Source organism: Pogona vitticeps, chromosome 3 (assembly GCF_051106095.1).
Source record: "Pogona vitticeps strain Pit_001003342236 chromosome 3, PviZW2.1, whole genome shotgun sequence".
Lineage (NCBI taxonomy): Eukaryota > Metazoa > Chordata > Lepidosauria > Squamata > Agamidae > Pogona > Pogona vitticeps.
In genome coordinates, this window is record NC_135785.1 from 171,967,346 (window position 1) to 171,980,908 (window position 13,563).

The following is a 13,563-nucleotide window of genomic DNA, read 5'->3' on the forward strand; positions in this document are numbered from 1 at the left end:
CAAATTTACTGACTTAATCCATCTATAATTATCATTATAGATAATCATATCAAATCCATCTATAATTATCATTATAGATAATTATATCAAATCTAATCACATATATCTAAATTATAGCCAAGATTTTGTACCCCTTCCATCATCACTGCTTTCACCCTTTCCTTCTCTGAATTCTTTTCTAACAAACAAATATACATGTTTTTGAGTAATCTCATTAATATAAATCCACAGCTCATCCACCTGGGCTATCCTCTTTTAAAAGCCCGTTATTTTATCTTCATTCGATCTTAATCCTCAAATCTCTTTTTCTGCTGCTCCCACTCCTCTGGTGAAATGGTCTCCCTTCTGAATATTCCTTTCTGCATCCTCCTTAAATCCTAAAGTTACTGCCTTAATCTCCAGCACCTGGGCATTAATCTGATTCTTAAATTGATTGATAATGTTCATTTGAAACTACTGTACAGTATATAGTTCTTAGAAGAATCTTGCATTATTAATTTTGATGGACTTGTACATTGACTAAAGGTTGTCATTTCTGTTTCTTGGGTATAGATTTATTGTAGAATAACACTTTCCACTGAAAAATAAAACAATTCAGCTTTTGCAAAGTTCAGATATTTTGATACTGCTTCTTATAATCTAGCAGGCCTGTCTCTGCTTCTGTCTTCTCTCCAATTCACAACACGTCCAACAAATTCATCCCCCCCTTCCTGTATTCCAAATTCAGTCAGGAGCCATAAAACAGTAAAACCAGCAATCAGTCCATCTTCATGTTAAATGAGCCAGTCCAGGCCCAAACTCCCACTTAACACATCCAATTGTAAATCCAACTTTGGGCAGGGGCAGTTAAAATTTATAATCCACCATTCGCAGCTCACAGCAGGGCTGCTGGGGATGGATCCCCCCTTTTGTCTATCAATACCCAGATTTCTCCCCAAGTGCCTCTGTTAAACACTCTCTTTAAGAACTCAAATCTTCTTAAACCTCTAGTATTATGGTATAATAGTCAATTCCATCGAGGGAGGACAGGGGGATGAGAAAGTGATCTCCATCAATGTCTTTTAACTTTAGTTTCTCTTTCAAGTGTGACACAGTTAAAAATTAGCCAGTGTTTCAGGGATACACTAACAAAACCATTTAGAAAATAGAGTTCTCCATTTGATTTCAAAGAGAGATTGAGTAACAACTAATTTGTCTCTTAAGTACACCAATTTAGCTGGCTTTTGTTCCTGGTTTCATTTTTCCCCTCTTTATTGCTCCTCCACTGCTTTTGTTTATTTCTTCTCTGCTTTTAAGTCAGCAACTGCTTTTGTTTATTTCTTCTCTGCTTTTAAGTCAGCAACTGCTTTTGTTTATTTCTTCTCTGCTTTTAAGTCAGCAACTTGAATTCGATCTGTGCTTGCTTAGGCTAAATGTTACTCACAGTTCATGTAGTCAAGCAGGAATCTTCTTCACACTTCCCATCTTGGCAAAGTTAGGCAGCTAATTCACCAGAAATGGTGTCTCCCAAGCCAGATGCTTTGAGAAGGGGAACCCTTACGAAGACAGATTGCTGTCTGAATTCAGAGGTTTCCCAGCTCTCCTTTACTGCAAGTCCACTCTACTGTAGATCTTGCCCCCCCTTCCACTGCTGTGGGGTCTGCTGACCTGGAGTTTACACAGGGGTACCCAGAGCTTGTCTTGCTAGAAATGAAAGGGGAAGAGAAAGAAAGATTCAAGTTACCTTATGGGGAAGGGAGGTGTGAACTCAAATACTCCTCAGAGGAGGACCAAGTCTGTACCTCAGTTTCCCCTGAAAACCAAAAAGGAGCTAGAGCTGTGCTTCAGAGGGTCAAGCATAATTTTTCCAACAAGCTTAAAGTAGCCAGGGGTGTAGTGCATAGGTTTGACACCGGGGATGCACGCCCACATGTGGTTACACATGATAGAGGTCTGACCTATCTAGCCAAAATTTGGGGCTGGGAAGCAAGGTTTGTCCAAAACAAGACGAGGCAAAAGACCCTGCGAAAACATGCATGGCCATATTGGGAAGGCAGAGGGGTGACCTATCATAGGATAAATAGGGTGAAACCCAGCCTAACCCAGCCAGTGGTGCTGAGAGCAAGGGAATTGAGAGCTAGGCTAGCTCTGGATGTGCCCTGCTTAAAGGGTTTAATCAAGAGCATCATGTTGGCAGCTCCAGAGGTGAAACTCTGTAGAGCAGCCAGAATGACATGGCGGAAGGAGAGATGGAAGACCGCGCCGGTGGCAGATCACGTCCAGAGGGGGCTTGAGTGCCAAAGAGGCGGCACCATCGTGGAGAGGTCCGGAGTCGAGTCGGGGTTGCGCCAAGCCAGACGGATTACTGCAAGGTCCTTCATCATAGGTCATTCCTGAGAGAGAGGCTGCAGGTTGGTGAGGGATCCCTGCAGTCTGCAAGTCGTGAGCATCGTGAAGGTGCAGAGGGAGGTGGACTTTGCTATGTCTCCAGCTGCACAGGAGGAGAGGACATTTCCTGTAAGAGCACTACCACTCCTTCACAACTACAGTTTTGGACTTTCAACAGTTTTGGACTCTTGGAGAGGACTGTAACGAGGTGGTGAGAGTGAACTTATGTGTCATAAATTTTGGAGAGAGAAAATTTAAAATTGGGACAAAAGAGACTCAAAATGTGGTAGCCGAATGCCAAAGGGTGAAGAAAAAGGAAATGGACTTTGTTAATGCAGAAAAGTGTTGAAATGTTTAATTGCACTTCATTAATTGTTATGTACTGTGTGTTCTATTAAAAAAATTGGTATGTAAGTAATAAAAATGTTTAATGATTTTACTGAATAAGCACCTGTATAGATTATTGAAGTGTTAAGGTATGTAATAGAACATACATGCAGGTAAGATGTGGAGATATGGTTTATGTAAATGTGGGGGTAAGTTTGATGATATTATTGGGTTGATGGCATGTTGTATAGCTCCTTGTTGTTTATGAGGGTAAAGCACTGTAGCTTTTCCCCCATGGAACAACTTGTTAAGGGGGGGAGGTATGTAACATTCAGCCCTGCCCTCACCTGTCCGTCACAGCTGGGCAGTGGAACAGCAGCCAATGAGGGGACAGAAGGTGGTGCTAAAGGGGGGGGAGCTGGGATATAAAGGGGTGTATGGTGTTTGAGAGTTTCAATTTGAGAGATAGAGATGGGAGATGAGTAGTTAGAGTGAGTGAATGAGCCTATCAGTGGAGAAATAGTCTGTGAGATCCAGTGTTTTTATTAACAGTGATTGACTAATTGATATTCACCAGTGATCTACCATTTTTATTTTCCTGTAATCAATAAACCAGTTTTTGTTTTGAAAAGATTCACTTGTCCTTCGTTTGATTTTTCAAGGATAAGTTGGTGGCAGCAGAATTTTGAAGTGAAGTAACAACCACTTTTTGAGGTTTGAGGGTGGCTGTTACAGTACTATTAATAATTTTTAGAATAGCATGCTTTACCCCTCACACAGAAAATCACCCTCACTTCCCTCTCCTGGTTCTAGATAAAGCAGACTGGAAGGCTTGCTTGCTCCCAGTCTTGCCGGTGTGCGAAGATGTGATCTGTTTTTGTCCACCTGCTTCTTTCACTTCTCCTCCTCCTCAGCCATGGAACCAGTCTGTATGATTTAGGAGGAATACATTTCTCTTAAGACCACAGCTGCGATACAAGGATATCTGCAAACAGGATTTGAAAGCCTTAGGAATTGTCATGAGTGCATCCGAAGACCTGGAACCAGAAGGGTTAAATGAGGCTGAAGAAAATGCTGAGAGATCAGAAACACCTGAACCGCCTCCAGATTCTCCTTCCACAGCAGATAAGCTTCGGGCCAGGCTTCGGGAAAGACTTAGGACAAGAAGATCAGAGGATCGCTCAAAGGCTGTCCACAGAAACCTACGTGCATCTAGTCCTGAGTATTAACAGGATAGAAAGCTTTCCAGCAGCTATAAAACAGCTCCCAGTGAAGCCAGAAATTCTGTGGAAGCAGAGTCAAAACCTTGGCTTGCATCCACGCTTCTTGAACTGTGTTCCTGACTCTGAACCCTGGACTATGCCCCTGGACTATGCCGGTATTGGACTTTGGGCTACGCTGTATCAGACTCTGGACTTTGACACTGGACTTCATTCTGTGAGTTGATTTATGGACATTGGCTTTGCATTCTTGGTATCCTTGACTCTGGACTGGTTTATCGGACTTCTGCTGTTGTTACCCCGGGAACGTGACAGGAATGGACCTCAACAGATGGGAAACCTTGACATCTGAGTGTTCAGCCTCGAGGCAGGCAGTGCACCACGGCCTCTCCCAATTTGAAGAGACCCTTGTCCAGCAGGCCAAGGCAAAAGGCAGTCCTGAAAGCAGCACAATCAGGGAGCTGGACAGGGGAGAGATTGCATTTGTCTTCAGTGTGGAAGAGATTGTCACTCTCGAATTGGGCTTCTCAGCCACACTAGATGCTGTTCCAAGTCTTCCATACAGAGCACGTTACCATAGTCTCTCGAGACTGAAGGATGCCTAATCTAACATTTCTCTTTCAAACCAACATAGTTTTATATATTGTAATTCATAGAAATTATGATCCACAACTGTATGTAGTATTGGGAAATGTAGAGGTGTAATCAGTAGTGGCTCCAGAGGGGTGCCTGAGGGGCCAAGATATCAGAGATTTCATGAAACTTGTTTTTGAAAAAAAACAGCACTGCTGTTGAAGAAGCTGCAAGGGGGATGAGACAGAAGCAGCTGAGTAGGAGGCCTGAGAAAGCAGAAGAGAATTGATGGAGCCCAGCCTGCCAAAAAGGCGTGAAGAAGACTTTGTTTGGAGGAATGCAGATGAGAGAGAAGAGGCTCAGCCAAAAAATAACGAACACAAGCCTGGAGGTAAAGAGAAGAGGCTACTGCCACCGGCTCTAGAAGGGCAAGAGGTCAGTCTGTGTTGCCCCTTTGGGTCATTATTGATAGCCACCTTGTTGCATCTGAAGAAGTGGGTAGTGCTCTGCTTATGAAAACCTGCGCTGGAGCCTGGAATACAGTTATTAGTCTTTAAGGAGCTACCAATGTAGGAGTCACACTTGGGCAATAGGGTCTTTCCCAGGCGTTTCCCCTCCAACCATGTTCTGCAGGCCTCACTTTGGAAAGAAGGAGGTATTAATCCATCTCTTCCCTGACATTCTTTCTTTTTTCTCAGGGCATTAGGCCAGGAAAGGAGGGGGAGAATTAACCTCCACTTTCCCTACAGCCACCACTGGGTGTAATTAATATTTTCATCATAGCATCTATGCATCAGTGTGATTTAACCACTACTACTGTTACAAAATTCTTAATATATACTATTTTTTGTCTTGCTGTCTTTCCCCCGCTCTCTACAGAATATAAAAAGTATGAATTATGAATTATCTCTCCAAAATGTATTCTCACAGATCAGGAGCCCATAAAAGACAAGACAAAAAATAAGAAGAAAATGAAAAAATGTAACTAAGAAGACACCAAGACATAAAAACAAATAATTACAAGCAACCCATGTAATACGATGTTTAACAAGCATGAACTGAGTGTAGATATATTGAAAATTAATAAAATTTTAATTCAAAAAAAAAAGAAAAAAGGGATCAACAAACAATCTTTCAATTTGGATTAAGTGCAGCCTCAACATTTTTTTCATTGAACTCACCTATAGAATTGGAGCAAGAAGAAACTATTGGACCCCTAATCCCCAAGCAAGGAGTAGTTGGTTTGGGTAATCATGCACAGAGTTTTGATGAAGAGGCAGATGCAGATGCAGAAAATGGGGCAGGAGTTGACATTGTCTTAGAAGAATCAATCAATTCTGAAGATGTGAAGTGGTACAACCTTTTAAAGTGCATCATCGATGTTGTACTCTTCTTGGGAGACCATGATATAGCATTTACTGGTTCATCCCATTGAACTGGTTATTCAAACAATGGAAAGTTTTTAGGACTCATTGAACTGCTCTCCAGGTGGGACCCCATCCTTCAGGGACATGTGTTAATGAGTCACAGGAAAGATGCTTCAGGTTCATTATCTGTCCTCTGGCTCACAAAATGAATTCATTGCTGAATGCTCGAATATTGTAAAACAACGCATTTTGCTTGAGAGGCAATCTGCAAATTACTTCGCAGTCATAACAGATTCCACACCAGATTTTCCCATAACGAACAACATTTATTTTGAGCTATGTACTTTTAAAAGAAATGCATTCTGAGATTCAAGAAAGATTTCTCAGGTTTGCAGATTGTGTGTCAACCTCAAGGTTATCACACACTCGACTTATGTGGAAATTATGCTGCTGAATGCATACCTGAAGCAATAACCTTTTTCTGAACAGTTCAAACAGTGTACCACCTGTTCCGTTCCAGTCCTAAGTGATGGGAATTACTCCAAAATTGTATCGGTTGTTGTCCTTATGGTATGTCTGAAACAGGATGGTCAGATCGTGTTGAATGTGTAAGGCCATTTGCGACTCACTTGCCTGGCCTTAAATTAGCACTGGAATTCCTACTAGAACTAAATTTGACGACCAAAACAAGAAATGAAGACCATGGAGTTTTATTATATGTGGCATCTTTTGCCTGTTTCTTAATGTCAGCCATGTGGTCCAAAATATTATCCGGCTTGTTGGTTGATTGGTTGATTGATTGGATTTATACCCTGCACCATCTAGCAACCAGGCCACTCTGGGCAGCGAACAACAATATAAACAGCAACATTAAAATATGATAAAAAATAAAATAATATATAGCAACAAGATAAATTAAAACAGATGGTAATGAAGGTGGTAAAAGGGTGATGAAAAAGATGGCAAAAAGGATGGTAAAAGGTTGATAGTTGCAACAAGGTCATCCAAACTCTGAAACAACTGAAGATGCATGTGGAATGAAGCCAAATTGGTTACGTCAAACCTAAATATAGAAAGAAACCTCTTCCGTAGATATGATGGAGTTAAGTGCAAGAGGGTAAGGGCACATGACTTGGAAGAAACGAATGAAGGAGATGGTACTCCAGAAAAGGGCTGCATCAGGAAGTGTGTGTTTCACATTTTGGTAGACAATGCTATAGCAGGATTAACTGTCCACTTCAATGCTGCTAGGCAGCTGGCAGAAGAATTTGGTTTCTGGTGGAAGTATCTCCCCATATCTGAAAGGGAAAGAGAGAAACGCTTTATCTTTATCAGAGCAATATCCGTCTGACCTTAATTTTGATATTTTTTGGGGGGGGTGGGGAATGCAACATTTACACTAGAGTACAGACGTGGTTACCTGTTTCCAAATGTTTTTGTTAGTTTAAGAACATTATTAACAATCCCAGCAACAGTAGCTTCTGGAGTGTGGTCATTTAGCAAACTTAAGCTAATTAAGAATTATTTAAGGTCTACCATGTCTCAGGAATGTCTTGTGGATTTGTCCAGCCTTAGTATGGAATCAAACATCACCGAAACACTTAATTTGCATGCTGTGATTCAATTTTTTTTCACAAAACAAGGCCAGGAAATAATAAGTTTGTCTAAACTTTTTTCCACTAATACTTATGTCTTCTGATAATCTGATCTGCATTGCAATATAGAACTATGTTTCAGCATGAATTCTTTTTCCTTATCTGTATCGTAACATGAAAAAGATGTTCAAATTAAATGTGCTTTCTCATCTCTGATCCTCTTTTATTTTATTTATATTCAGATTTATCGCAGAGGGATAAATTCTGAGGAAGTATAAGATCATTAGGCCTTAAATGCAGAAAATAGAGAAGGGAGTGGCCCCAAAAGAATCTTCATACCCCCTGAAAAAATTCCTCTCAGAGGCCCCGGAACGAAATAAAATAATTACTGCAGGTTATCTGAAACCTGTCATTCTTGTTTGTATGGGGTAGAGAGGCTTGCACAAGCCAGCCTTGTGGACATTCAGAGCTCAGAATCATGTGGAGAGGCTCCGTGTATACAGGAATGTCTCTGTATCAGATTTGTCCCCTTCAGATAAGGAAAACAGTAGTTGTGCAATGGGTGGGGGAAGCACCCTCCCTCTCATATGTTTGGTTTACTTCTATATACAATGCCTCAAGGCACCTACAAGCCATTTGGAATCAAGAAAACCAGGAGAATGCTAGATATCATGACATTTTTCCTCTTTGGAAATAAACTGATATCTAGAAAAATGCATTTGGTTAAGAACACAAGTTTTATTATTTTAGCTTATTTTATGCACTGAACAAGAATGAAGCAGGGACACTACTGTTTTCTTCCTAGAAGGATGCTGTAGCAGCTTCCTTTATTGTCCTGAACCTCCTTGAAGCCAGCGGTAGTGAAGAGCACCTTGTATTCAGATGGGGTCTGTTCTTTTCCCTCCATGAGAACCAGCATCAGCATTTTTCAATATATACATTTCATGATTTAATCCACAGGAAACAGCATTACGTATTTCTACAGTATTTTGAAGAGTGCAACTTGATTGTTCCAAAAAACTGGGGATTAGATGACCAAATAAAAGGGAGTGTAGTTTAACCCAGTTGACACCAACATACAACGAGGATCCCTCATGCTGGTAAAATGGTATAGGTTCCCCTTGACAATTTTTGTCCAGTCGTGTTTGACTCTAGGGGGCGGTGCTCATCCCCGTTTCAAAGCCATAAAGCCAGCATTTGTCCGAAGACAATCTTCCGTGGTCACATGGCCAGTGCGACTTAGACACGGAACGCTGTTACCTTCCCACTGAGGTGGTCCCTATTTATCTACTCACATTTGCATGCTTTCGAACTGCTAGGTTGGCAGGAGCTGGGACAAGCGACAGGCGCTCACTCCATCGCGTGGATTCGATCTTACAACTGCTGGTCTGCAGCACAGGCTTCTGCGGTTTAGCTCGCAGTGCCACCACGTCCCCTAAAATAGTATAGAGTGATAATTATGGATCAGATCTTCCAATATTTTGTTGCTTGTAGATTTTCACTCCTCTGCCTTTACTTGCTTTTTATGTTATTGGAGATGTGCTGCCTGTGAACCAGAATGGAACTACACAATTTACACACTTAGGGCTGCTCTAATTCCCACACTCAAGAATTTTGGGCATACAGGCACATTATACACCCTGAACTTTACACCTGCATATGACAGACAGACAGACCGATATCTTTATCTTTCTACCATTGAAAGAGATAGCCTTCTCTTTATGGAAGGAAAAAGAGAGAGGAATTGCTGAAATTGAGCTTCTGGCAACGTTACTGAATATTTACAATTTTTTTACTACGGCTGAGTGACCAGCTCAACTTTACTGAATATGATCTTCCATGGAAGAAACGTACACTGATTTTTTTTTTTTAAATTGAATGGGACTAAATCAAGACAGGAACACCCTTCATACTCTTGTTTGCATGTAGACACAATCTTAATATAGATGAAAGCTACAGCTTCCCATAGAGACCAAATTGCTAACATGCACTAGATTATGGAGAAAGCTAGAGAGTTCCAGAAAAACATCTACTTCTGCTTCATAGACTATGCAAAAGTCTTTGACTGTGTTGACCACAGCAAACTATGGCAAGTTCTTAAAGAAATGGGAGTGCCTCACCACCTTATCTATCTCCTGAGAAACCTATATATGGATATGGAACAACTGATTGGTTCAAAATTGGGAAAGTAGTACAGTGGTGCCCCGTATAGCGAGGTTAATCCGTTCCGGATTAACCTTCGCTATACGAAAACATCGCTGTGCGGGTAAGGAAAACCTATTGGAACACATTAAACTTAGTTTAATGCGTTCCAATAAGTGTGCAAACTTACCCCTCCAGCGATGTTTTCATGTCCGGCGGCCATTTTGGAGCCGCCGATCGGCGGCCATTTTAATGGCCACGGATGACCCGAAATGCCCCCCCGCAACGTTTTTGCGACCTCCGTAAGCAAGGGGAGGGCGCGAAAACGCTGATAGGGGCCATTTCGGGTCATCCGGTGGCCATTTTGGAGCCGCCGATCAGCTGATCGACGGCTCCAAAATGGCCGCCGGACGCCCCAATCGTCGCAAAGCGAGTGCGGCGATTGGGGCTGATCCGTATATCGCTATACGGATTTTTCGTTAAACGGTGCACTCGTTAAGCGAGGCACCACTGTATGACAAGGCTGTATATTGTCTCCCTGCTTATTTAACTTATATGCAGAATACATCATGCAAAAGGCTAGACTGGATGAATCCCAAACCGGAATTAAGATTGCTGGAAGAAATATCAAAAACCTCAGATATGCAGATGATACCTCTCTGGTGGCAGAAAGTGAGGAGGAATTAAAGAACCTCTGATTGAGGGTGGAGCCGAAGACTATTTGCTAGCCACAGCTCACTGTGTGAGAGGCAGTGGGACTGCGATTGGGCTCCTGCCGGCTGCCAGCTGTTTTTCAAGGGAGCTGGCTCAGTCTCCCTCTGTTGCTGCCTTGCCCCCTCTCAACATCAACCACATGGCTGGGGGGGGGGGAGAGAAGAGGCTTTAGAAAGGTTTTTTTTTATTTTTTAACTTATTTTAAATTGTGATCAATGAAGAAGAGACCCACAGTGGATTTGAGGGAACAGGAAGGGGGGAGGGCATTGGAGGGGGCAGCCATTGAGGTGGTGCTGGGTAGGGGAAGGAATGGCGGTGGGGGTAGAACATGCTCACGTAGGAGAAGAGAGGTTAGATATCTTACATCTATCCCCTCTTCTAGTCCTACCCCCAACCAGATGGTATCAGGTGACCATATCAGCAAACCCCAGTGCTGTTGATGAACGCCAGGTCAGTATAAAATAAGACTGCCCTCATCCACGATGTAATTCTGGATGAGGGTGCTGACCTGGTGTGCATTACTGAGACCTGGATAGGAGAGGAGGGTGGTGTCCCCCTCTCCCAGCTGTGTCCGCCTGGGTCCTCGGTCCAGCACCTATGTCGCTTGGAGGGTCAGGGAGGGGGAGTTGCTATAGTCTATAGGAGTTCTATCTCCTTGACCAGGCTTCCTATCCCTTTGAGAGGAGGTCTTGAGGGCCTGTATTGTGTGTTGGGCTTGCGAGACAGATTAGGGATTACCGCCCACCCTGCTGCATACCAACAGTCTCCCTGCCTGAGCTGACGGAGGTAGTCTCGGACCTGGTGTTGAGGACTCCCAGGCTGTTGGTGCTGGGGGACCTCAACATTCATGCTGAGGCTGCCTTGACTGGGGCAGCTCAGGACTTCATGGCCGCCATGACAATCATGGGGCTGTCTCAATGTGTCATCTGCCCGACACATGAGAAGGGCCATACCTTGGAGGTGGTTTTCTCAGCGGGACCAGAAGATGGTGATTTGAATGTGGAGGGGCTGGCTGTAACCCCATTGGTCAGACCACTTCCTGGTCAAGTTTAGTCTATTAGCTTCTTCTCCCCTGTGCAAGGGTGGGGGATCTATTAAGATGATCCGCCCTCAGAGACTAATGGATCCAGATGGTTTCCTGAATGCTCTGGGGGATTATCCATCTGATATGGTCAGCACTTCTGTCGAAGCTCAGGTCACCCTATGAAATAGAGAGATGACCCGGGCAGCTGACATGATTGCGCCTAAGTGCCCTCTCCCTGTACGCAGAACCCAGACAGCTCCTTGGTATACATCTGAACTGCGGGCGATGAAGTGAATGGGGAGATGGCTGGAGCGCAGGTGAAGGAAATCCCACTGGGAGTCCGATTGAACACGACTTAGAGCCCATTATCGGGCCTATTTCGTAGCAATATGGCTGGCGAAAAGGCAATATTTCTCCAGCCGTATTGCTTCCTCAGAATGTCATCCAGCAGAATTGTTTCGGGTGGTCCGGGATCTTCTTCAACTGGGAAATCCGGTGGAGGTCCCGGACTGTTCATCAGCTCGCTTTGATGAGTTTGCCATTCATTTTGAGGGGAAAATCGCTCAGATTCGCAGTGGGTTGGACTCTACAGTTACTGCAGAATCAGAGGATGTGTCCAGTGTGTCGTGCTTAGGTCAAGTATTAATGAACGAGTTTCAATTGTTGAGACCTGAGGATGTGGACAGGGTGCTTGGATCTGTCCATTCTACCACCACTCCGCTCGACCCTTGCCCATCTTGGTTACTTGGAAGATCTGCCAGGGGGGTTCGCACCTGGGTCCAGGAGGCCGTGAATGCCTCTTTGAGAGAGGGTGTGGTCCCTCCACCTTGAAAGAGGCAGTAATTTGTCCACTCCTTAAAAAGCCTAACCTGGACCCAAGGCTGGTGGTTAACTACCAACCAGTAGCGAACCTCCCTTATTTGGGCAAAGTGTTGGAGCGGGTTGTGGCTAGGCAACTCCAGGCGCTGCTGGATGAAATGGATTTTCTGGATCCATTTCAATCGGGTTTCAAGCTGGGTTTTGGCACGGAGACTTCTTTGGCCGCCCTGAATGATGACCTTTGCCAGGAGAGAGACAGGGGGAGTCTGACCCTGTTGATACTCCTGGACCTCTCAGTGGCTTTTGACACCATCAACCATGGTGTCCTTCTGGATAGGCTAGCTGGGTTGGGAGTTGGGGGCACTGCTTTACGGTGGTTCCGCTCCTTCCTGGCTGACCGTGTTCAGAGGGTGGTGCTGGGGAACAGTTGCTCTGCCCCATGGCGTTTATGTCATGGGGTTCCTCAGGGCTCAATACTGTCCCCCATGCTGTTTAACATCTACATGAAACCGCTGGGAGAGGTCATCAGGAGGTTTGGGCTGAGGAGTCAGCAATATGCTGACAACACTCAGCTCTACCTCTTGTTTTCCACCAGTCCAGGTGAGGCAGTTTCTGTGTTGAACTCGTGTCTGGACCTGATAATGGACTGGATGAGGGTTAATAAATTGAGACTCAATCCAGACAAGATGGAAGTGCTGTTAGTGGGTGTGGCGATCCCCCTTTTGTGCCCTGTATACCTCTGGGCTCCACAAAGGTAAATACGCCCTTTTCGCTGCCACCAGGTATTATACTAATACCAAATCAAATCCCACACACTCAGGAGCTGTCACCCCAAAGGGTCATACAATTTCAGGAATCAAGAGTTTTAAATAAATATACTTTTATTATTGGACAAATCATAAGGAGAATCAAATATAACTGTTTCATATGTTTATTTATTTATTTTATTTATTTCATTTATACCCCGCCTATCTAGTCAATTGTGACCACTCTAGGCGGCTATGTTCATGTGTTAACGTATATCAGATCATGTTAATATTTCTCTTGTTATACTTAGGCATTCATTCCTGCTTGTTCACTATATTTTAACTCTTTCAATTCCCTTCCTTAACCCTTTTTGCTATTCCTGAATCCTAGCACTCTCTTAATAACTTCTGGTCCCTAACTCTGCCTGAACCTCTCTCTCTCTCTCTGATTCCAACCCCTAACTGTCTCACCAAGCTGTTCCAACTGTCATTCTGACTCCGCCCCTCCTGCTCCATCCCCTGATTGACATGCAGGAATGACGTCATACTTTGGGTTCCGTTACAGTGGGTGCTTCACCGGACAGGCTGGAGGGCCATTTCCCTGCCCTGAATGGGGTAACACTCCCCCTAAGGGACAGGATCTGCAGCTTGGGGGTGCTTCTGGACCTG